Source organism: Bos mutus, chromosome 2, assembly GCF_027580195.1.
Source record: "Bos mutus isolate GX-2022 chromosome 2, NWIPB_WYAK_1.1, whole genome shotgun sequence".
Classification (NCBI taxonomy): domain Eukaryota; kingdom Metazoa; phylum Chordata; class Mammalia; order Artiodactyla; family Bovidae; genus Bos; species Bos mutus.
In genome coordinates, this window is record NC_091618.1 from 125,214,797 (window position 1) to 125,240,027 (window position 25,231).

The window sequence follows — 25,231 nt, forward strand, 5'->3', positions numbered from 1 at the left end:
ATTTGATGACATAAATCAAAGCAAGATCCTCTATGACCCACTTATGAGAGTAATGGGAATAAAAATAAACATGTGGGACCTAATTAAACTTAAAAGCTTTTGCACAGCAAAAAAAAAAAAAAAAAAAAATTACAATCAAAGTGAAAAGACAACCCTCAGAATGGTAGACAATAATAGCAAAGCGTACAACTGACAAAGGATAAATTTTCAAAATATATAAGCAGCTCATACAACTCAGTGCCAGAAAAACAAACAACCCAGTCAAAAAGTGGGGAAAAGACCTAAACAGACATTTCTCCAAAGAAGACATACAAATGGCTAACAAACACATGAAATGATGCCCAACATCACTCTTTATTAGAGAGATGCAAGTCAAAATGAGGTACCACCTCACACCAGTCCGAATTGGCCATCATCAAAAAGTCTACAAACAATAAATGCTGGAGAGGGTGTGGGGAAAAGGGAACCCTCTTGCATTGCTTGTGGGAATGTAAAATAAATTGATATAGCCACTATGGAAGACGGCATGGAGATTCCTTAGAGAACTAGGAGTAATACCACCATATGACTTAGCAATCCCACTCCTAGGCATGTACCCTGTGGAAACCAAAACTGGAAAAGACACGTGTACCCTAATGTTCATTGCAGCAATATTGCAACAGCTAGAACATGGAAGCAACCTAGACGTCCATCGATAGATGAATGGATAAAGAAGCTGTGGTACATATATACAATGGGATATTACCCAGCCATAAAAAGGAATGCATTTTAGTCAGTTCTAATGAGGTGGACAAATCTAGAGTGTACTATACAGAATGAAGTAAGTCAGAAAGAGAAATACAAATATCATATACCGATGCATATATATGGAATCTAGAAGTATGGTACTGATGAATTTATTTGAAGGGCAGCAGTGCAGAAACAGACATAGAGAACAGACATATGGACACAGTGGGAGGGGAAGAAATAGAGGGTGAGACATATGGAGAGAGTAACATGGAAACTTACAATACCATATGTAAAATAGATAGCCAATAGGAATTTTCTCTATGCCTCAGGGAACCCAAACAGGGGCTAACAATCTAAAAAGGTGGGATGGGGAGGGAGATGGGAGAGAGTTTTGGGAGGGAAGGGACTTCGGTGTACCTATGGCTGGTTCTTATCGATGTTTGACAGAAAACAACAAAATTCGGTAAAGCAATTAACCTTCAATTAAAACATAATTAATTTTTTTAAATGTTAAAACAAAGAGTGAACAGAAGTCACCCAAATTATAATGAAAAATGGTCACAATTATACATTAGATAGGTAAGAAAAGGCAAAAAATGCTATATTAGTACAGACTTACAATATTGTGAAGAAAAATATGTGTGTGCACAAACTTTATTTTAATATATTTGAAAACTAACTTCAATAAAATAACAAATGACTTGAAAGACAAATGTTTTCACATATGTTACAACAAAAACAAGTTGTTAAAAGCCTGTTATTTAACAGAGAAATTAGAATTGAAAAAAAAAAAAAAAAAGGCTCTGACAAAGTAAACTCCGAGACTTGAGGAAGTCATCTGTGAATTATTCATAACATCTAATGAAAAAAAAATACAATATCAATAAAAATTATTTTAGAATACAGAGTAAGAACAATTCTCAAGTTATTTATAAGGATACACAAATCTGTACAAATCTAATCAAAGACATTCAGTTCAGTTCAGTTCAGTCACTCAGTTGTGTCTGACTCTTTAAGACCCCATGGACTGTTCTATACATCAGCTTATGGACTCTGTGGGAGAGGGAGAGGGTGGGAAGATTTGGGGAAATGGCATTGAAACATGTGAAATGTCATGTATGAAACGAGATGCCAGTCCAGGTTCAATGCACGATGCTGGATGCTTGGGGCTGGTGCACTGGGACGACCCAGAGGGATGGTATGGGGAGGGAGGAGGGAGGAGGGTTCAGGATGGGAGAAAAAAAAAGTAAAAAAAAAAAAAAGACCCCATGGACTGCAGCACACCAGGCCTCCCTGTCCATCACCAATTCCTGGAGCATACTCAAACTCATGTCCATTGAGACAGTAATGACACCCAACCATCTCATACTCTGTCATCCCCTTCTCATCCTGCGTTCAATTTTTCCCAACATCAGAGGCTTTTCCATTGACTCAGTTCTTTGCATCATGTGGCCAAAGTATTGAAGTTTCAGCTTCAGCATCAGTCCTTCCAATGAATATTCAGGACTAATTTCCTTTAGGATGAACTGGCTTAATTTCCTTGCAGTCCAAGGGACTCTCAAGAGTCTTCTCCAACACCACAGCTTAAAAGCATCAGTTCTTTGGTGCTCAGCTTTCATTATAGTCCAATTCTCACATCCACACATGACTATTGGAAAAACCATAGCCTTGAGTAGATGGACGTTTGTTGGCAAAATAATGTCCTTGCTTTTTAATATGCTGTCTAGGTTTGTCATAGTTTTTCTTCCAAGGAGCAAGCATCTTTTGATTTCATGGTTGCAGTCACCATCTGAAGTGATTTTGGAGCCCCCTGAAATAAAGTCTGCCACCATTTCCATTGTTTCCCCACCAATTTGCCATGAAGTGATGGGACTGGATGCCATGATCTTAGTTTTCTGAATGTTGAGTTTTAAGCCAGCTTTTTCACTCTCTTTTACCCTCATCAGGATCATAAACTATAAATCGATGTAATTAATTCTATTACCAAAATAAAGAAAAATACATTTGATCATTGCAAATGAAAACATATTTGGGAAAATTATACACCATTCATGGTAAAAACTTTTAGCAAAATAACAATAGAAAGGAATTTTCTCAATTTGATAAATATCACCTAAAAATTTGCATATGATAGCATAAGTAAAAGTGAATTCCTTGCTCTACAAACAAATATGTCTACGCCTTGGTGAGCAGTCCATCTTCTGGTTAAAAACCTATCTGCAACTTTTCAGGCCTATTTGTAGGCAATTACAAAGGCTTTTCCAGGTCCAAGAGAAAAGCTGCTCCCCACACAACAGACTATGTTGACAGTCAGCACACTGAAGTATCTGGAGAGAGTTACAGGCAAGGTTTCAGGCATCTCTGGTCAGTTATACTCTTCATATATTGCATTGGGCTTCCCTTGTGGCTCAGCTGGTAAAGAATCCACCTTTAATGCAGGAGACCTGGGTTTGATCCTTGGGTTGGGAAGATCTCCTGGAGAAGGAAAAGGCTACCCCCTCTAGTATTCTTGCCTGGAGAATTCAATGGACTGTATTGTTCATGGGGATGCAAATAGTCAGACATGACTGAGCAATTTTCACTAGCTGAGGCAGCTTCCTTCTAAAGTCTCTTTATCTGAGGAATTGGTCAGAAGTCTTCTTTCAGGCACTTCTGCCAAGATCGCCTTATCAAGAGGAAAAAAACTTGAAGGCACTTTCTCTACTGTGACACAATACTTCTCTGCACTCCGAGTCCTACCTCTCATCTTTCCATTTATCCCAGAATCCATAAATCTGCCAGAGGTTTTTGCAATTGCTAAATATTTTTGAGACATTTTGGGACAATAATAAGTATCCTGTTCCTCATGATATTTCCATCCATTACTTATCTCATCTATTAATATTTTTTTCTGAAGCCCTTTTTACTCTAATATATCTTCAATATATGCCATGGTAAGTGTTAGTTTCTCAGTCAAGTCCGATTCTTTGCAACCCCATGAAATGTAACCCACCTGGCTCCTCTGTCCATGGAATTCTCCAGAGAATAATACTAGAGTGGATATCCAGGGAATCTTCCAGACCCAGGGAGCAAACCTGGATCTCCTGCATTGCAGGCATATTCTTTACCATCTGAACCACCAGAGAAGCCACAACATATGCTATAGTGTTATTTCTATTTTCTTAATCCATTATGTATTTGTTATACTTTTTCACCTATTAAATGTGATTCTAGTTTTAGAAAAAGTTTATCTATCTTCCCCACTTATTTATTCAATTATTTACACTAATCATTATTTCAGTTCAGTTCAGTTCAGTTCAGTTGCTCAGTCATGTCCGACTCTTTGCGACCCCATGAATCGCAGCAGGCCAGGGCTCCCTGTCCATCACCAACTCCCGGAGTTCACTAAGACTCACGTCCATCGAGTCAGTGATGCCATCCAGCCATCTCATCCTCTGTTGTCCCCTTCTCCTCCTGCCCCCAATCCCTCCCAGCATCAGAGTCTTTTCCAATGAGTCAACTCTTTTCATGAGGTGGCCAAAGTACTGGAGTTTCCGCTTTAGCATCATTCCTTCCAAAGAAATCCCAAGGGCAGATCTCCTTCAGAATGGACTGGTTGGATCTCCTTACAGTCCAAGGGACTCTCAAGAGTCTTCTCCAACACCACAGTTCAAAAGCATCGATTCTTTGGCGCTCAGCGTTCTTCACAGTCCAACTCTCACACCCATACATGACCCCTGGAAAAACCATAGCCTCGACTAGATGGACCCTTGTTGGCAAAGGAATGTCTCTGCTTTTCAATATGCTATCTAGGTTGATCATAACTTTCCTTCCAAGGAGTAAGCGTCTTTTAATTTCATGGCTGCAGTCACCATCTGCAGTGATTTTGGAGCCCAAAAAAATAAAGTCTGACACTGTTTCCACTGTTTCCCCATCTATTTCCCATGAAGTGGTGGGACCAGATGCCATGATCTTCATTTTCCGAATGTTGAGCTTTAAGCCAACTTTTTCACTCTCCTCTTTCACTTTCATCAAGAGGCTTTTGAGTTCCTCTTCACTTTCTGCCATAAGGGTGGTGTCATCTGCATATCTGAGGTTATTGATATTTCTCCTGGCAATCTTGATTCCAGCTCGTGCTTCTTCCAGCCCAGCATTTCTCATGATGTACTCTGCATATAAGTTAAATAAGCAGGGTGACAATATACAGCTTGATGTACTCCTTTTCCTATTTGGAACCAGTCTGTTGTTCCATGTCCAATTCTAACTGTTGTTTCCTGACCTGCATACAGATTTCTCAAGAGGCAGGTCAGGTGGTTTGGTATTCCCATCTCTTTCAGAATTTTCCACAGTTTATTGTGATCATTATTCCATTATTTATCATTATTTATTTTACATATTATTCAAATTGTTTCAGATTTGGCCCAATTTGAGAGCCACTTCAAGATGATATATGTGTGCATTTTAAATGTCCACATCATAATCCTGATATCTTGATATTAGAAGTCCAAGCATTTTTTCTAAGTCCATTTGTTAGAAAAATTTTAATTTTTACCTTAAAATTTTAAAGTTTTAAATTTATCTTAAAATTTTAAAATAAAGCTCCATAAAACATTCTTTTACAAAATGACTACATCTTTTAAAAATAGATACACTTTATTGTGGAGAAGGCAATGGCACCCCACTCCAGTACTCTTGCCTGGAAAATCCCATGGAAGGAGGAGCCTGGTAGGCTGCAGTCCATAGGGTCGCAAAGAGTTGGACATGACTGAGCAACTTCCCTTTCACTTTTCACTTTCATGCATTGGAGAAGGAAATGGCAACCCACTCCAGTGTTCTTGTCTGGAGAATCCCAGGGACGGGGGAGCCTGGTTGGCTGCCGTCTATAGGGTCGCACAGAGCTGGACACGATTGAAGCAACTTAGCAGCAGCAGCAGCAGCTTTATTGTGTAAAAGCCTTTACTTTTTTGGCTATGCAACACAGCTTCTGGATCTTAGCTCTCCTTCTAGGGATATAGCAGGGAGTCCTAACTACTGAACCACCAGACAATTCCCCTAAAGGTCTTTGTAATCTACTTTATGTGACATCCTGAGAGCAGTTACCTTGCTGAGACCTGTACACAATCATTTCTAAATAATAGAGATTCAATGGATAACTGCATTTTAAGCTAATAAGAATAAATTTATCCATAGCAAACAAATGTTAAAATTTATAAATGTTTCAAAGATTCTCCAGATCCTCATTGAAACTGCTTATCTGTAATTTGTTTCAACAAGATTATTTCTTTTCTCATGTATGTTAGTGCCTGAGTGAGTTTTAATATTACTTATGCTCAGTTTTACTGTTTTAACTTTTATTAAAGAAGCTTAATCAAGTGCAATAAAAAATCCCTGATTGTAGATTTTTTCTTTATTAAAAGCAAAGTGCTGCCAAGAGTCTGGATGAGAACTATGGGGTATTATATCCAACAAGAAATCTATTTTTTAATAAAAAGGAGGCTCTTGATAAACTCTATGCTTGAAGCAAATTTCAAAAGCATTTGCTATAGCCACAGAGCCTTTTAATTCCTTAACACCCACACATAAATCTTAATAATGTCCTTCTTGACTGTAAGTTTTAGCCACTTCACTGAAAAGGAAATGGTTTAATACCTACATCATAAACTTAGCAAAAATATATTTAAATATGTAGAATTTAAAATATTCTAGTTCATAAAATATTAAGCTCATCAAATATTTCAATACTTACAATTCTTAAAATGTCAATTTTTTCTGTTTCCTATGTAGCCAAAGGTGATTTTCATAAAAAATTCTATGGAGAGCAAAAGGAAATGCTTGGATAAAATGAACAATTCTGAAAAACATCTTAAATAATTATGAATCCTCCAAGTATAAATACAGAGCTGTTGATAATTTAACGAAGGCAAACATCAGTTTTAAATTTCCATAAAAATTTTTTTTAAAAAGACTGTAATTAAAGCCTTCTCATAATGTACATATTTCAATTCTAACTAGAGAGAGGGCAAGGGTCACAATAATACTGTACATAGTTATCATGCAGGAAGATATTTTGTAGAATTTATTCCAACCCAGTTAATATACTTTGAAAGAACTAGTTCCTGCTTCTACACTTTGCTCTTTCAGTACTTGGTCTGGTCCACAATATGCAATAAATATACTTCTACAAAAATTGTTTTCCTATATTTTATTTGTAAATCAAGTATACTAAACAATGAAAAGAGTGGCTATTATTGATTATTTTAAGTCCATATAAATAAAATTGAATTTTAGAAACTTTTAATTTAAATTCCATCATACCATAGCATTTTACTCTGGTTAGCTAAAGAATGTTTGCATTTGTTGATATGCAAATAATCTTCTACTTATTTGAAACTTAAAATATTTGATTTCTGGTTAAAGCAGGTATAAAAATGATCTTCATATTCACTGTCCTTTCCAAAAATATGGACACTACATTAAAACATTAAAATCAGAAAAATCGATTCCACTTTCCAAGGAGCAAAGGTATAGTCTTATTGTATTGGCTATTTCCTACCACATAGTCCATTAGTCCAAAGTCTAGTAGCTTAAAACAACAAGCATTTATTGTCTCATAGTTTCTGTGGTCAAGGATACAAATACAGCATAGCTGAGTCCATTTCTTCAGGATATCTCAGAAGGCTGCTCAAAATGTAGGCCAGGACCTAAAAAAATTTACATAGGATTAAGCTAGCCCAGTTCTCGCCTGGAAAATCCCATGGATGGAGGAGCCTGGTAGGCTACAGTCCATGGGGTCTCACAGTCAGACATGACTGAAGCGACTTAGCAGCAGCAGTAGCAGCAGAATAAAGGAAAATTTTAATTTCCTCAGGAAAACAAAAAGCTGAAAAACAGCCTCAGAAGGGTCAAGTTTGTCAATCATTGGTTAATTAACTGCCAAAACAAAGTCCAACAATTTTTAAAGAAATACTTGTAATATAGAACTTGAAAACATAAAATATATAACAATAAAATTGACCATCATTAAAAATAATTGTACATTCAAATAAAGAAATATATCACTAGGAGAAATGAAAAATAAAATGAATCTTAAAAAGTAATTAGAAAAGATTTGAAGTGGATTTTAATACATTTATTTTAAATATGCCCAGGTATTTCAAGTATTTATTAATTTAGTGTAAATAGAAATTAAATAAGAACAAATAAATATTTCTACATATGAAATAGATTAAATGGGGGAAAGAGCTTGTTTTACTTAATAGTGGATTACAAACTGTAATACACTAAATTTAAGACATAGCAAACAAAAGGACAAGGAGAAAAGTATCCATTAGCAATTGACCTGTTGTATTACCAAGCAGTCTAACATACAGGTAACTGGTACCTCAGAAAAGGGAGAAGGGAAGTAGAGAAAAATATTTAAAGAAATAATGACCAGCATTTTTTCTCAAATGTGTGAAGCACAATAAAACCATGGACCAAAAGTAAAATCAGGATCTACCACATAAATACATGGAAACTCACAGGAGTTAAACGTCATAAAGTGTAAAAAAGTGACAATCAAGTCTGTAAGTAAATACATTTTTTCTTTTTTAAAAATCATGATAAAAAACACATATGAATACACTTCATGTCAACAATGTTGCTGCATATTACAGGATTTCTCTCTTCTAAAGGCTTAATAATACACCATCGTATGTGGGCTTCTCTGATGGCTCAGCGGTAGAGAATCCACTTGCAATGTGAGAGATGCATATTCGACCCCTGTGTTGGAAAGATTCCCTGGAGGAGGGCATGGCAACTCACTCCATTATTCTTGCCTGGAGAATCCCATGGGCAGAAAAGCCTGGTGAGGTACAGTCCACAGGGTTGCAGAGTCAGACACAGCGGTAGGAACTTAGCATACATGCATATACAACATACTCTTTATCCATTCATCTCTCAGTGGACGTGTAGATTGCTTCCATCTCTTGGCTAGTGTGAATAATGCTGCAATTAATCTGGGAGAGCCAATATCTTTTGGAGATCTTGATTTCAATTCTATGGATATATATTCAGAAGTGAGATTGCTTAGTCATATGATAGTTCTATTTTTAATTTTGGAGGAAGATTTCCATATATTCCCATAAATTATGTACAAGGGTTCTAATTACTCAACATCTTCTCCAAAATTTATTTTGTTTTTCTTTCTGCTTTTGTTTTTGATTTTAGCTATCCTAACAGGTGTGAGGTAATATCACATTCTGGTTTTAATTTGCACTTTCTTATGATTAGTAACTTTGAGCACCTTTTCATATATCTATTAGCTATTTGTGTGTTTTCTTTGGAGAAGTGTCTGTTCAAGTTCTTTGCCTATTTTTTTTTTTTAATTCAACTTTCCATTTTATTCAAAGACATTAGTCCTTTTATTCTAGACATATATGATATGTTCTTCATTATCTATCACCTTATCTCACTGCTTTCTAATCATATCTTCCATTAGGTCAAGCCTATTTTCGTGTCATTTCTGTCAGAGGACTTGCTGGTTTAAGGTTTTGGTTGTGCCCTGTCTTGGATCCTGGAATTTTTTCTTCTCTATTTCCAACCAGTCTGAAGTTCTGTGATGATCTATACAAGGTCAGCCTTGCTCACCCTTGTATTCCCAGTGACTACTGCAGTCCCTGGCATACACGAGGTGTTCACCAAATGAGTTAGCATACTGGCCTTTACTAATATACTTCTCTGTTGTGGATTGTATATCTCTTCTTTGACTGTCTCCTTTCTACAGTAAACTTTTTTTTTTTTTTCTCCCAAACCTTCCCACCCTCTCCCTCTCCCACAGAGTCCATAAGCCTGTTCTATACATCAGTGTCTCTTTTGCTGTCTCGTATACAGGGTTATCGTTACCATCTTTCTAAATTCCATATATATGCGTTAGTATACTGTATTGGTGTTTTTCCTTCTGGCTTACTTCACTCTGTATAATAGGCTCCAGTTTCATCCACCTCATTAGAACTGATTCACATGTATTCTTTTTAATGGCTGAGTAATACTCCATTGTGTATATGTACCACTGCTTTCTTATCCATTCATCTGCTGATGGACATCTAGGTTGCTTCCATGTCCTGGCTATTATAAACAGTGCTGCGATGAACATTGGGGTACACGTGTCTCTTTCCCTTCTGGTTTCCTCAGTGTGTATGCCCAGCAGTGGGATTGCTGGGTCATAAGGCAGTTCTATTTCCAGTTTTTAAGGAATCTCCACACTGTTCTCCATAGTGGCTGTACTAGTTTGCATTCCCACCAACAGTGTAAGAGGGTTCCCTTTTCTCCACACCCTCTCCAGCATTTATTATTTGTAGACTTTTGGATCGCAGCCATTCTGACTGGTGTGAAATGGTATCTCATAGTGGTTTTGATTTGCATTTCTCTGATAATGAGTGATGTTGAGCATCTTTTCATGTGTTTGTTAGCCATCTGTATGTCTTCTTTGGAGAAATGTCTATTTAGTTCTTTGGCCCATTTTTTGATTGGGTCATTTATTTTTCTGGAGTTGAGCTGTAGGAGTTGCTTGTATATTTTTGAGATTAGTTGTTTGTCAGTTGCTTCATTTGCTATTATTTTCTCCCATTCTGAAGGCTGTCTTTTCACCTTGCTTATAGTTTCCTTTGATGTGCAGAAGCTTTTAAGTTTAATTAGGTCCCATTTGTTTATTTTTGCTTTTATTTCCAATATTCTGGGAGGTGGGTCATAGAGGATCCTGCTGTGATGTATGTCAGAGAGTGTTTTGCCTATGTTCTCCTGTAGGAGTTTTATAGTTTCTGGACTTACGTTGAGATCTTTAATCCATTTTGAGTTTATTTTTGGATATGGTGTTAGAAAGTGTTCTAGTTTCATTCTTTTACAAGTGGTTGACCAGATTTCCCAGCACCACTTGTTAAAGAGATTGTCTTTAATCCATTGCATATTCTTGCCTCCTTTGTCAAAGATAAGGTGTCCAAAAAAAAAAAAAAAGATAAGGTGTCCATATGTGCGTGGATTTATCTCTGGGCTTTCTATTTTGTTCCATTGATCTATATTTCTGTCTTAGTGCCAGTACCATACTGTCTTGATAACTGTGGCTTTATAGTAGAGCCTGAAGTCAGGTAGGTTGATTCCTTCAGTTCCATTTTTCTTTCTCAAGATCGCTTTAGCTATTCGAGGTTTTTTGTATTTCCATACAAATTGTGAAATTATTTGTTCTAGCTCTGTGAAGAATACTGTTGGTAGCCTGATAGGGATTGCATTGAATCTATAAATTGCTTTGGGTAGTATACTCATTTTCACTATATTGATTCTTCCAATCCATGAACATGGTATATTTCTCCATCTATTAATGTCCTCTTTGATTTCTTTCACCAGTGTTTTATAGTTTTCTATATATAGGTCTTTAGTTTCTTTAGGTAGATATATTCCTAAGTATTTTATTCTTTTCGTTGCAATGGTGAATGGAATTGTTTCCTTAATTTCTCTTTCTGTTTTCTCCTTATTAGTGTATAGGAATGCAAGGGATTTCTGTGTGTTGATTTTATATCCTGCAACTTTACTATAATCATTGATTAGTTCTAGTAATTTTCTGGTGGAGTCTTTAGGGTTTTCTATGTAGAGGATCATGTCATCTGCAAATAGTGAGAGTTTTACTTCTTCTTTTCCAATTTGGATTCCTTTTATTTCTTTTTCTGCTCTGATTGCTGTGGCCAAAACTTCCAAAACTATGTTGAATAGTAATGGTGAAAGTGGGCACCCTTGTCTTGTTCCTGACTTTAGAGGAAATGCTTTCAATTTTTCACCATTGAGAATAATGTTTGCTGTGGGTTTGTCATATATAGCTTTTATTATGTTGAGGTATGTTCCTTCTATTCCTGCTTTCTGGAGAGTTTTTATCATAAATGGATGTTGAATTTTGTCAAAGGCTTTCTCTGCATCTATTGAGATAATCATATGGTTTTTGTTTTTCAATTTGTTAATGTGGTGTATTACATTGATTGATTTGCGGATATTGAAGAATCCTTGCATCCCTGTTTTTAATGGGTTATTTGCTTTTCTGCTATAGAGTTGTTGTTCAGTAGCTAAGTCATGTAACTCTTTGCAACTCCATTGACTGTAGCATGCCAACTCCTCTGTCCTCCACTACCTCCCAGAGTTTGCTCAAATTCAGGCCCATTGAGTCGGTGATGCTATCTAACCATCTCATCCTCTATAGAGTTGCATGCCTTACGTATTTTGTATATTATTATCTTAATAGATACATGGTAGCAGTTTAGTTGCTAAGTTATGTCCAACTCTTGCAACCCTGTGGACTGTAGCCTGCCAAGTTCCTCTGCCCATGGGATTTCTCAGGCAAAAATGCTGGAGTGGGTTGCTATTTCCTTCTCCAGGGGATCTCCCCAACCTAGGGATCAAACCCAGGTCTTTTGCATTGCAGGTGGATTCTTTACCACTAAGCCATTAGGGAAGCCAACAGATATGCAGTTTACGAATGTTTTCTCCTATTCTGAGGTTTGCATTTTCACCCCTTGACTGGTTTCCTTTACTAGGCAGAAGATGTTTTTTGATATGATGCAACCCCACCTGTCCATTTTTGCTTCTTTTGACTGTGCTTTTGATTTCATATCTAAGAAATCACTGCCAAGACGAATGGCATGGAGTTTTGCTCCTGTTTTCTCTTAGGAATTTTATAGCTTCAGATTGTGTGTTTAAGTATTTGATTCATTTTGAGAATTTTTTGTATGATGAAAGATAAGGATCCAATTCTATTCTTTCATACATGCATATCCAATTATGAAAATGCTATTTGTTGAAGAGACAATTCATTGCCCATTGTATATTCTTGACAATTTTGTTGAAGATGGTTGACTGTGTATGTGAGGATTTTTTTTTTCTATTATGCTATCTGTTATGTTCCATTGGTTGGTCTGTATAGTAGTACTATACCGTCTTGCTTACTGTAGCTTTATAATGAGTTTTGAAATCAGGAAGTGTGAAATGTCTGACAACTGTGTTCTCCTTGCTCAAGATTTTTCTGACTGTTGATGATTTTTGTGGTTATATATGACTTTTAGAATTATCTTATATATATTTTAAAATTCCATTGAAATTCGGATAGGAATTGCATTGAATCTATAGATCACTTTGGAAATTTTAACAATGTTAAATCTTCTATTCCATAAACATGGGATATCTCAATTTATTTGTGTTTCAGCAATGTTTTGAAGTTTTGAATGTATAAATCTTATACTACCCTGGTTAGGTTTATTCCTAAGTATTCATTCTGTTTGGTGCTAGTGTGAATAAAACATTTTTTTTCTCATTTTCCTTTTTGAATGTTCATTGTTAGTGTATAGAAACAAAATTGAATTTTTACATTGATTTTGTAACCTACCAGTTTATTGAATTCATTTATCAATTCTAATGAGTTTTTTTTTTTGGTAAAGGTTTTACAGTTTTCTTTACAAATAATTGTATCATCTATGAATAATATTAATATTATTTCTTTTCCAGTATGGACCAATTTTATTTTTATTTTTCTTGCCTAATTTCTCTGGCTTCTATGGTTAAAAGAAAAAAAAAAAAAACCTGGTAAGTATACATATCTTTGCTTTGTTCCTGAGCTTAGAGGAAAAGCTTTTAGTCATTAATCATTGAGTGTAATAACAGCTGTGAGGTTTTCATATGTATCCTTTATTATGATGAGGGAATTTACTTCTAATTTGGTATTTTTATAATGAAAGGGTATTAAATTTTGTTAAGTGCTTTTTGTGCATCTATTGAGATGCACTGTGATTTTTGCCTTAGCACTTTAAGGCAAAACATACGTATCTAATTGATCACATATGTTCAACCATCCTTTCTTCTCATGGATAAGACACACTAGATTGTGATGTGTGATCCTTTAAATGTGCTACTGAATTTGTTTATTAATATTTTATTGAGGATTATTATATCTATACAAATCAAGAATATTGTTTTTTGGTTTTCTTGTGATATCTTTTCTGGTTTTGGTAGTAGTAATTCTGGCTATATAAAATGAATTTTTAAGAGCTTCTCCCTCTTCAATTTTCTGAAAAAGTCTGAGAAAGACTGGCATTATATCTTTAAATGTTTTCTAAAATTTACCAGTGAAAATATATGGTCCTGGGCTTCTCACTTTTGTGGAGGTTTTTCACCAATGACTCAGTATAAAAATAATATCGTTAAAATAGCCTAAATAAAAATCACAGTGCATAGAGAAAAATAGCTTGTATGTCTCACTAATAAAATAATAACCAAGACAACAATGGAGTGAAATTGTTTAAGAATTAGAAGAAAAAACTCTATAATTCTATGTCCATGGAAAATACTGCACTAAAATAAGGGCAAATTTTCAACAACACAAAGCTGACACTATTTTGCTGGCAAAAAAAGCACTTCAAGAAATGTAGTAGGACAAAAATAAAAAAGACATCAGATGAAAACATGAAATTACACAAAGAAAAGGAGAATAATTAAATCATAAATATGTTGGTCAATATATTTTTAAATTCTCCTCATTTAACAGACTCAGAATATATTTCACTATATTTTAAAGAATTTGGAATCATATAGAGTATCTCAGATGACCATGAAACTAAATGAGAATTTAAAATCAGAAAGTATGTTAAAAATATTCAAATGTTTGCATGATAAACTATATATCATGTGTCAAAAAATAAACCTGAAGGAAAAATAGATTTTTTTTTCAAAATGAGTGAAAATCAAAACCTGAGAAAATTTGTGGAATGCTAATAAAGCACTTCTTAGTGCAAAATTTATAGCTCTAACAATTTAAATAGAAAAAAAAAAAAAAAAAACCCCTCAGACCAATACCTAGAGTCTACCTAAGAAAACTATAATAAAGAAGACTAAATAAAGCCCAAAGTAGAGAGAAAGTAAAATAAAGATGAGTCAAAATTAGTGAAAAAAAGTTAAATGGTAGAAAATATTCATAAAATCAAAAGATTTTGCTTAATTAGATCAACATAATTTATAAAACTCTAGCTGGACTAATAAAAAGTATAAAAATACAGATTTTAAAATTCAGATTAAAAATAAGCAATACTAGATATAATTCAGATATTAAAAATATACTAAGGGAACATTTGAACAATAATATGACAATAAATTTGATGATCTCATCAAAGATTTTGAGCTCATAATTTGTATCTTCTGTAAAACAATCCCAAGCCAAGATGCTAATTCCCTCAAACTAATTCCCTCAAACATTTAAAAATAAAAGTAATGTCAATCCAGTGTAAAATGTTTCAGAATACTGAATAGGAGCAATGTTTCCCAATTTATAAGACTAATTTTTTATTTAAACATAAATATATATGTATATATATATATATCCATTATAATACCAAAACCTGCATCTCTCTTTAATGCATGTATAAAAAGTATTTAAGTACATATGAGTGAATTGATGGAGAAGGCAATGGCGAGCCACTCCAGTACTCTTGCCTAGAAAATCCCATGGATGGAGGAGCCTAATAGGCTGCAGTCCATGGGGTCGCTACGAGTCAAACGAGACGGAGCGACTTCACTTTCATTTTTCACTTTCATGCAATGGAGAAGGAAATGGCAACCCACTCCAGTGTTCTTGGCTGGAGAATCCCAGGGACGGCAGAGCCTGGTGGGCTGCTGTCTATGGGGTCGCACAGAGTCGGACACGACTGAAGCGACGCAGCAGCAGCAGCAGCAGAGTGAATTGAATCTAATAATATATAAAAATGATTATAAATGATGAACAAATGGAGTTTATCCAAGGTATTTGAGTTTCATTCAGTAATACTCAACAAGAACAAGTGATCATCCAATAAGGCAGATAGCGTTCATAAGTCCAAGACAACCCAAATCGATGAATCATGTAATTTGAAATATATAAACAACATTCAGAGTTTGAAAGTTGTAAGCAATCACCAGAAATTTTGAACATTAAATGCCAGAGTTCAGCCATATCTCCAACAATTCATTAAGAAGACCCTTTCATCTAATCAGCAGTTAGAAGACAGAATTCCTTTATCAAATTTTACACAAAGAAAGAAAAACCTTAATTGATAATTAGTCAAATGCATTTGCAGAATTTAGTTCTTAATGCTATTTTTTGCTTTTTAACAGCTAAATGAGAAATAATCTACAAGCCATAAAAATCCATCTACATAAACTGTAAAATTTAGGGTTTTAGTAGATTCACAGAGTTATGCACACATCATCTCAATCTAATCTTAGAATATTTTTAACATCTCCAAAGAAACACCATACTAATTTGCAATCACTCTTCATTCCTTTCCTCTCTACAACCTAGGCCTAGGCAACCAGTAATTACTTTTCTATCTTTATACATTTGAGTATTCTGGACATTTTCTAGAAACACATCAGATAATGCATAGATTTTAGTGACTGGCTTTTTCACTAAGCATAATGTTTTCCAGGTTTACCCTGTGGTCTAACTCACTATGTCATTCCTTATTATGGTCAAACACTATTTCGTTGTATGGATATATCACATGATGTTTATCTCTTCAATAGTTGATAAATTACTGAATTTCAATTGTTCCAACTATTTTTGCTTTATGAATACTGCTATGAACATTCATCCTAAGCTTCTGTGTGGATTTAGGTTTTAACTTATCTTGTGTAAACATGTAGAAATAATATTACTGGTTGATAGAGAAGGCAATGGCACCCCACTCCAGTACTCTTGCCTAGAAATTCCCATGGACGGAGGAGCCTGGTAGGCCACAGACCATGGGGTTGCGAAGAGTCGGATACGACTGAGCGACTTCCCTTTCACTTTTCACTTTCATGCACTGGAGAAGGAAATGGCAACCCACTCCAGTGTTCTTGCCTGGAGAATCCCAGGGATGGGGGAGCCTGGTGGGCTGCCATCTATGGGGTCACACAGAGTCGGACACAACTGAAGTGACTTGGCAGCAGCAGCATAGTAACTATGACTATCATTTTAAGGGACCACCAAATTATTTTTGAAAGGAACTGCACCATTTTAAATCACCACCAACAATACATGAGGATTTCAAATTCTTCACATCCTCATCAACTCTTGTTAGTCTCTCATTTTAATTATAGCTATCATGGTGGCTAGGAAGTAGCCTTTTGTAGTTTTGATTTGCATTTCCCTAGTGATTAATCATATTGATCATTTTCATGTGTTATTAGTAATTCTTACTTTAAAAAAATATGTATACAATTTATTGTGGACAAAAGGACACTTTTTATGAATTCAGTTTTTCTAGATTTATTGAGACTTGTTTTGTGGACTAGAGTATGGTCTAGCCTGCAGAATGTTCCATGTGCACTTTAAAAAATGTGTATTTGTTGGGGGTGGGGTAAGTTTTCTATTCACGTTTAGAAAACATATACATTGTTCAAGTCTAATATTTCCTTACTAATCTTTTTTTTTTTTTAATACCGCCCCGCCAGCCCCGGCGTGCGTGCGTGCGTGCGTGCGTGCGTGCGCGTGCGCGCCGCAGACTGCGCCTTCCTGGTTCAGCCTGCTTTCCCGGCTCCGCCCTCCTTACTAATCTTATGTCTAGAAATTCAATCCATTACTAAAATATGGTAATGGAAACTATTATTTTAGAATTCTCTTTCTCTTTTCAATTCTGTGAATGTTTGCCTCATATATTTGGGACTCTGTTGTTTGGTGCATGTATTTTTATAACTTATATAATCTTGATGAATTGACCCTTTTATAAAAATGTTATATATGACTTAGTCTCTTGTAAAAGTTTTTGACTTAAAGCCTATTTTGTCTGACATTAGTATAGTCATTACTACTCTCATTTTGTTACTATTTGCATACGATTTTTCACTTTTTCATCTTGAATCTATTTGTGTCTTTGGTTATAAAGTTAATCTTTTGTAGACAGTATGGAATTGCATAGTTTTTTTTTTTTTTTTTTAATCTATCCAATCAATTTCTGCTTCTGGACTGGAGGTTTAATCAATTTAACTTAAAAATAATTACTATTAAGAAAGAATTTATTTCTATCATTCTGCTATTTGTTTTCAACATGTCTTTCAGCTTTTTTGTTCTTGCTTTACTCCATTAGTGACTTCCTTTTCTAAGAGTTTTATGGTGTGAAATTTACCTTCCCTCTCATTTCCTTTGGTGTTACTGTTTAGATAATTTCTTAACAGAGAACATGGAAAGTGGAATTCATAACTTAAATTTATTAAAACTAGTTTTAATTGATACGTAGCTTCAGTCAGTCAGTTCAGTCATTCAGTCATGTTTGACTCTTTGTGACCCCATGGACTGCAGTTTGCTAGGCCTCCCTGTCCATCACCAATTGCCAGTCCTTGCTCAAACTCATGTCCATCGAGTCAGTAATGCCGTCCAACCATCTCATAATCTGTCATCCCCTTCTCATCCTACCTTCAATCTTTCCCGACATCAGGGTCTTTTCCAATGAGTCAGATCTTTACAACAGGCCAAAGTATTGAAGCTTCAGCCTCAGCATCAGTCCTTCCAATAAATATTCAAGACTGATTTCCTTTATGGACTGTTTGGATCTGCTTGCAGTCCAAGGGACTCTCAAGAGTCTTCTCCAACACCACAGTTCAAAAGCATCAATTTTTCAGTGCTCAGCTTTCTTTATAGTCCAACTGTCACAACCATACATGACCACTGGAAAAACCATAGCTCTGACTCAAACCATTACTTTGCCAACATGGACCTTTGTTGGCAAAGTAATGTCTGTGTTTTTAATATGCTATGTATATTGGTCATAGCTTTTCTTCCAAGGAGTAAGCATCTTTTAATTTCATGGCTGCAGTCACCATCTGCAGTGATTTTGGAGCCCAAGAAAATGAAGTCTGTCAGTGTTTCCATTGTTTCCCCATCTATTTGCCATGAAGTGACGGGACTGGATGCCATGATCTTAGTTTTCTGAATGTTGAGTTTTAAGCCAACTTTTTCACTCTCCTCTTTCACTTTCACCAAGAGGCTCTTTAGTTCTTTGCTTTCTGCCATAAGGGTGGTGTTACTGCATAGCTGAGGTTATTGATATTTCTCCTGGCAATCTTGATTGCAGCTTGTGCTTCATCAAGCCCAGCATTTTTCATGATGTACTCTGCATATAAGTTAAATAAGCAGGGTGACAATAAGCCATACCTCTACAGGATACACTCAAACATTCAAAGGCAGGACTGGCTCAGTCTCTGTGAGGTCTCCTGGTGCACACAAAGTTTTGTTTGAGCCCTCCAAGTGTCTCTGCCAGGTACGGGGTTTGATTCTAAACACAATTTCACCCCTCCTAGCATCTTGCTGGGGTTTCTCCTTTGCCTTTGAATATGGGATATCTTTTTTTGGTGGGCTCCAACATTCTCCTGTTGATGGCTGTTCAGCAGTGAGTTGTAATTTTGGAGTTCTTACAGAAGTAGATGAACACATGTCTTCCTACTCCATCTTGTAAACACGTAGCTTCAATAGCATTCAAATATGTTTCCTATACAATTCCACCTCCCATTTATTGTGATATTCACAAATTACACAAATATTCACAAATTCACAATTACAGTGGTAAAGAATCCACCTGCCAATAACTGGAAAATTCCATGGACAGAGGAGCCTGGCTGGCTACAGTCCATGAGGTCACAAAGTATTGGACACAACTGAGCAACTGAGCATGCATGCGTAGTGTGTGTGTATATACACTTTACAATTGTTGTTTCATGCATTTTCTTTTAAAATAATATAGGGACTATAAAGAGGAGTTAAAAAAACAAAATAACAACAATACTGGATTTTATATTTACCTATGCAGCTACTTTTTATCAGGTTTCTCTTTTATGGTTTTGATTTACTTTATAGTATCCTTTTATTTCAGCCTGAAGGACTCTTTTTAGTGTTTACTGTTGAGCAAGTGTACTAGTACCAAACTCTTTCAGCTTTTCTTTTTAAGGTATCTTAATTACTTCTTCATTCCTTAAGGACAGTTTTTTCAAATATAAAATTCTTGGTTGACAATTTTTTTTCTTTTATGATTTAAAAACTATCATCCACTCCCTTCTGGTTGCCATGTTTATCATGAGAAATCTGCTATTCTATTGAAGATACACTGTACCTTTTTTCAAAGATTTTCCCTTTGTCTAACTGTAATGTGTTTTTGTGTGGATTTCTTTGGGTTTATTTTTCTCTGAGAGAGGGAGGAGAAGGGGATGATAGAGGACAAGATGGCAGGATGGCATCACCAGCTCAATGGACATGAGTTTGAGCCAGCTCCAGGCAATTGAGCAGGACAGGGAAGCCTGGTGTGCTACAGTCCATGGGGTCACAGAATCAGGCACGACTGAGTGGCTGAACATTTTTCTCTGATTTTTTTGAACTTCTTTATTGTGTAGATTAATATCCTTTATAAAATTCAGAAAGCTTCAGCTATTATATATTCATGATTTTTTTTCTGCTCCAATGCCTATTTTACACTTGGGATTCCCATTACACATATGTTGTCATGAGTAGCATGTATGCTCAATTGTGATCTACTTTTTGCAACCCCATGGACTGCAGCCTACCAGGCCACTCCGTCCATGGGATTTTCCAGGTAAGAATACTGGAGTGGGTTGCCATTTCCTTCTCCAGGGTTCTCCCTGACCCAAGGATTAAATCTGTGTTTCTCGCATCAGCAGACAGATTCTTTACCAACTGTGTGTCACCTGGGAAGCCCCTATGTTGGTATGCTTCATCATAATCCATAGGTCTCTTAGTCTCTGTTTAACTTTCCTTATTCTTTATGCTTTCCATTCCTCAGAAGAAATAATTTCAATTACCTATCCTCAAGTTCATTGATCCTGTATTATTCTATTAAGTCTATCCTTTTCCTGCTCAAATATGCTATTGAGATGCTCTAATACATTATTTTAGCTATTGTAATTTAAGGTCATTAATTAGTTTACTCCTTTTTACAATTTCTCTTTATTGACATTCTCAAAAGTTTATACATCATTCCCCTAATTTCCATTACATCTTGCCTATAGTTTTCTTTAACTTTTTGAACATATTTAGAAGTCAATTTATAGCCTGTAGTTTGTAAATCCAATCAGGGATAGTTTTTGTTACTTTCCTCTGTAATTTTGTCACATACTGCTTCTTTAAACATGTTTTATAAAATATTGTTTAAAAAACCAATATTTTCAACATTTTAGTGTGTTATCCACGGAAAGCAAATTGTTTCTCTTCCTAAGGGTTTTCATTTATTTCTCTAGCTATTTGTTTAGTGATTCTTAAAGACTATTTCTCTAAATGTATGACCCTTGCCATGTATAATCTCTGAATTTTCTGCTACTTCAGCTTGTGTTCAGTTAATGGTTTGATAGATATTTCACAGAATGATAAAATGGAGAGAGAGAGAGGGAGAGGGAGGGAGAGGGGGAACTCTCAGTCATTGCAGATTGGCTCTGTACTGTGGGACTCCTTTGATTCTTAGCTGGGCTATTTATAACTCTGCTGCTGCTGCTGCTAAGTCGCTTCAGTTGTGTCCGACTCTGTACGACCCCATAGACAGCCGCCCACCAGGCTCCCCCGTCCCTGGGATTCTCCAGGCAAGAACACTGGAGTGGGTTGCCATTTCCTTCTCCAATGCATGAAGCTGAAAAGTGAAAGTGAAGTCATTCAGTCGTATCCTACTCTTAGCGACCCCATGGACTGCAGCCTACCAGGCTCCTCTGTCCATGAGATTTTCCAGGCAAGAGTACTGGAGTGGGTTGCCATTGCCTTCTCTGATTTATAACTCTACCATTGCTTTTACTTCTTAAGTGCTAGGCACTGAGACTAGCAAACAGGTAAAATCTTAAGATCCCCTCAAGTTTTTTATGAGTATGTGCATTGTCCCAGGCATGCACATGATTTTCGAAATTTCCCAGTGGACATGGGCACTTTTGAATTCTCTAATTTTCCAAAGAAACTCTTTCCTCTAGTTTATTTCTTGAGGACAACAAATTTTAGTTGTTCCATTGTTTGATTCAACTGTAATATTTTGCTCCAAGAAACTGTATGTTTTTATGTTGTTTGTTTACCTTAAACTATTTTTAAGAATCCCCATGACTTTTCTACACTGAGTGAGTTTTGATTTAGGCCAAAAAAAAAAAAAAAAAAAGATAAGCAACTTGAATCAGTCTTTTAGGAAGCCCCATATAGAATAAATAATTCTTTGATAATCAATTCTGCTCTGCTCCCTCTGTTTTCAAGAACCAGGGTTCTACATTAGAAAGAAAAGGTACTATCTCCAAGCCATTATGATGAAGAGAAGGTAGGTAGGGCAACAGCAAGTAAAAGCACTACATTATTCTGCCCTTTAAAGTTCCCTTTTTCTTGATTCAGCTATATACCTTTGACTATTTTCCAGAGTTCTAACAAAATTGGTCTACATATCTTGATTTTTCTTTTATGTTTCTGGCAAGATGGCTTCTTGGAGTGTTCTACTCTGCTATTTTTACTGACATCTTCACTTTATTTATTTTTATTTTATTTTATTTTTTAACTTTACAATATTGTATTGGTTTTGCCTTATATCAACATGCATCTGCCACAGGTATACATGTGTTCCCCTTCCTGAACCCTCCTCCTTCCTCCCTCTCCATACCATCACTCTGGGTCATCCCAGTGCACCAGCCCCAAGCATTCAGTATTGTGCATTGAACCTGGACTGGCGACACATTTCATATATGATATTATACATGTTTCAATGCCATTCTCCCAAATCACCCCACCCTCTCCCTCTCCCACAGAGTCCAAAAGACTGTTGTATACATCAGTGTCTCTTTTGCTGTCTCGTATACAGGGTTATCGTTACCATCTTTCTAAATTCCATATATATGCATTAGTATACTGTATTGGTGTTTTTCTTTCTGGCTTACTTCACTCTGTATAATAGGCTCCAGTTTCATCCACCTCATTAGAACTGATTCAAATGTATTCTTTTTAATGGCTGAGTAATACTCCATTGTGTATATGTACCACTGCTTTCTTATCCATTCATCTGCTGATGGACATCTAGGTTGCTTCCATGTCCTGGCTATTATAAACAGTGCTGTGATGAACATTGGGGTACACATGTCTCTTTCCTTCTGGCTTCCTCAGTGTGTATGCCCAGCAGTGGGATTGCTGGATCATAAGGCAGTTCTATTTCCAGTTTTTTAAGGAATCTGCACACTGTTCTCCATAGTGGCTGTACTATTAGTGATAGGCTTGCGAGAAACAAATTCTCTTAGTTTTCCTTCATATACCAATTTCTCTATTTCATATTTATCAATAAAGGGTATTTTCACTAGATATACATTTAAAAATATTTTCTACTTTTTCTATCTTATTATATATATATTTATGTTGTTGTTTAGTTGCTAAGTCATGTCTGACTCTTTGCTACCCCATGGACTGCAGGCCATCAAGCTCCTGTGTCCATTGCATTTCCCAGGCAAGAATACTGGAGTGGGTTGACATTTCTTTCTTCATATAATATATATTATATAATAAATATATTCTGTATATATAGATAAACACACACACATATATTTCACTTGACAAGTTTTTTCTTTGAGTACTTTTGGCTCCCATGGTTTCAAATGTAAATTCACTGTATTACACTGAATTCACTGTAAACTGGGATTCTCATATAAGAAATATATCCTTTCTTTTGGGGTGTTTTCAGAAACTTTTGTTTTTTAGTTTTCAGAAATTTAATTGTGATTTATTTCTGTGTGGATTTCCTTGAGTATAGTATTTGGGGTGTGTTCAGTTATTAAATCTCTAGACTGAAGTCATTTCCAAATATTGATTTGTCCTTAAGTTCACTGACTTCATCCTCTATAATCTATATTTTGCTATTGAGCCCAACCTGTGAGTTTTTATTTCAGTTACTGTATTTTTCAGTTCTACTATTTCTGTTTGGTTATTTTTATTTAATTTATATTTTTTGAGAGATTTTCTATGTTTTATTTTGTTTCACTAAAATCCAGAGTTGTTTGTTGTAGCATTTTTATGAAAGTTGCTTTAAAATATTTGTAAGATAATTTCAACATCTGATTAAAATCAGTATTGATATCTATGGATTGTCTTTTGTCATTCATGCTGTCATTTTCCTGATTCTTGGTATAATGAATGATTTTCAAATGCATCCTTAATACTTTAGCTGTTAGGATACTCTGTTTCTTATTTTTCTTGTTTTTATAGCAGGACATCCCCTTGGTGAGGTATAGCACACTGGCCTGGTGGTTGTGCATATTCAGATCCCTCTTAGATCTCACCAACTCTACTTCATCAAAAGTGAAGCACTTACCCATACTGTTGCATTGCTGATGGATAAGATGAAATTTCAGCTCCCTTTGAGTCAGCTGGATACCTTCCTGGTGAGAGAAGACACTAACTCATATATTATTGCCTTCTAGTTGAGATGTAATACCACTATCAACAAGGAAGGTGGAAGTGAAAAGATTACTCAACTGTTCTGTTGTTGCAGGTTGAAAGCAAAGCTTTTGTCTCCTTTTTGACCAGCTGACAGCTGGAGAAAATGGCAACTAGACCTTCCTCTCTCCTTATTTTTCTACTTCACTGATGTTAGTTGGTTGTGGAACCTCAGATATATACTGGATCCCAATTATACCAAAGGACTAGAGTATTGACTATTTCAATTTAAATAACTTTGTTCTGATCACTGATATCAAGTGTGTGTGTGTGGAAGCTCAGCTTGCCGCTTGACTTATTGACATCACCATCAAGAATTGATCATTGCACCTTGAATAATTACAATGCCCCATGCTGTCTCTCTCTACTGCGCAGTGAATTTTATATTATCTTGGGTATGGATCTGATGCTATATATGTATATTCGTGTGTGTGTGTGTGTGTGTCTGTGTGTGTGTGTGAAACACTTATTACTCACAATAACATGTATATTGTGGTAGAGAAATACTTCCATAAAATTATCCTTCATTTGTCCTAATTTTGTCATCTAAATAACCAAAAATATCAACAGCTGAAATTTCAAATTTAGTCAATTACAATATATATCTTAGGAGATCTCCATAATGCAAATATATTACTATAACTATATAGATAATGAATAAAATGAATTAAAACATTTATTACTTGCATATTATGGAATATTCTTTAAAAACGTCATGTACTATACAGCCACATGGGGGCAGTGAGAATCACTTCCCATATATTATTATGCACATTATATATTGAACACAAATACAGATAAAATCAAATGTGCATCATGCTGCACGGGCATAGCTGACTGCCTATATTACCATCACGGATGGTGAACTTTCCCTTTACTGTCAAATTAGTTTCAGGTATTAGATGTTATTAGTATCTCCAATAGTTCTGACTGGTCTAAAATTGAACTGCCTTTGGATGTAAATCTGTATCACTGTTTTGTTTGTGATGTGATATTCCAGTATTAATACAAAATTTTGATAAATATAAACTCAAGTGTCATTTGATTACTAAAGACTCTCCCGTTTACAAG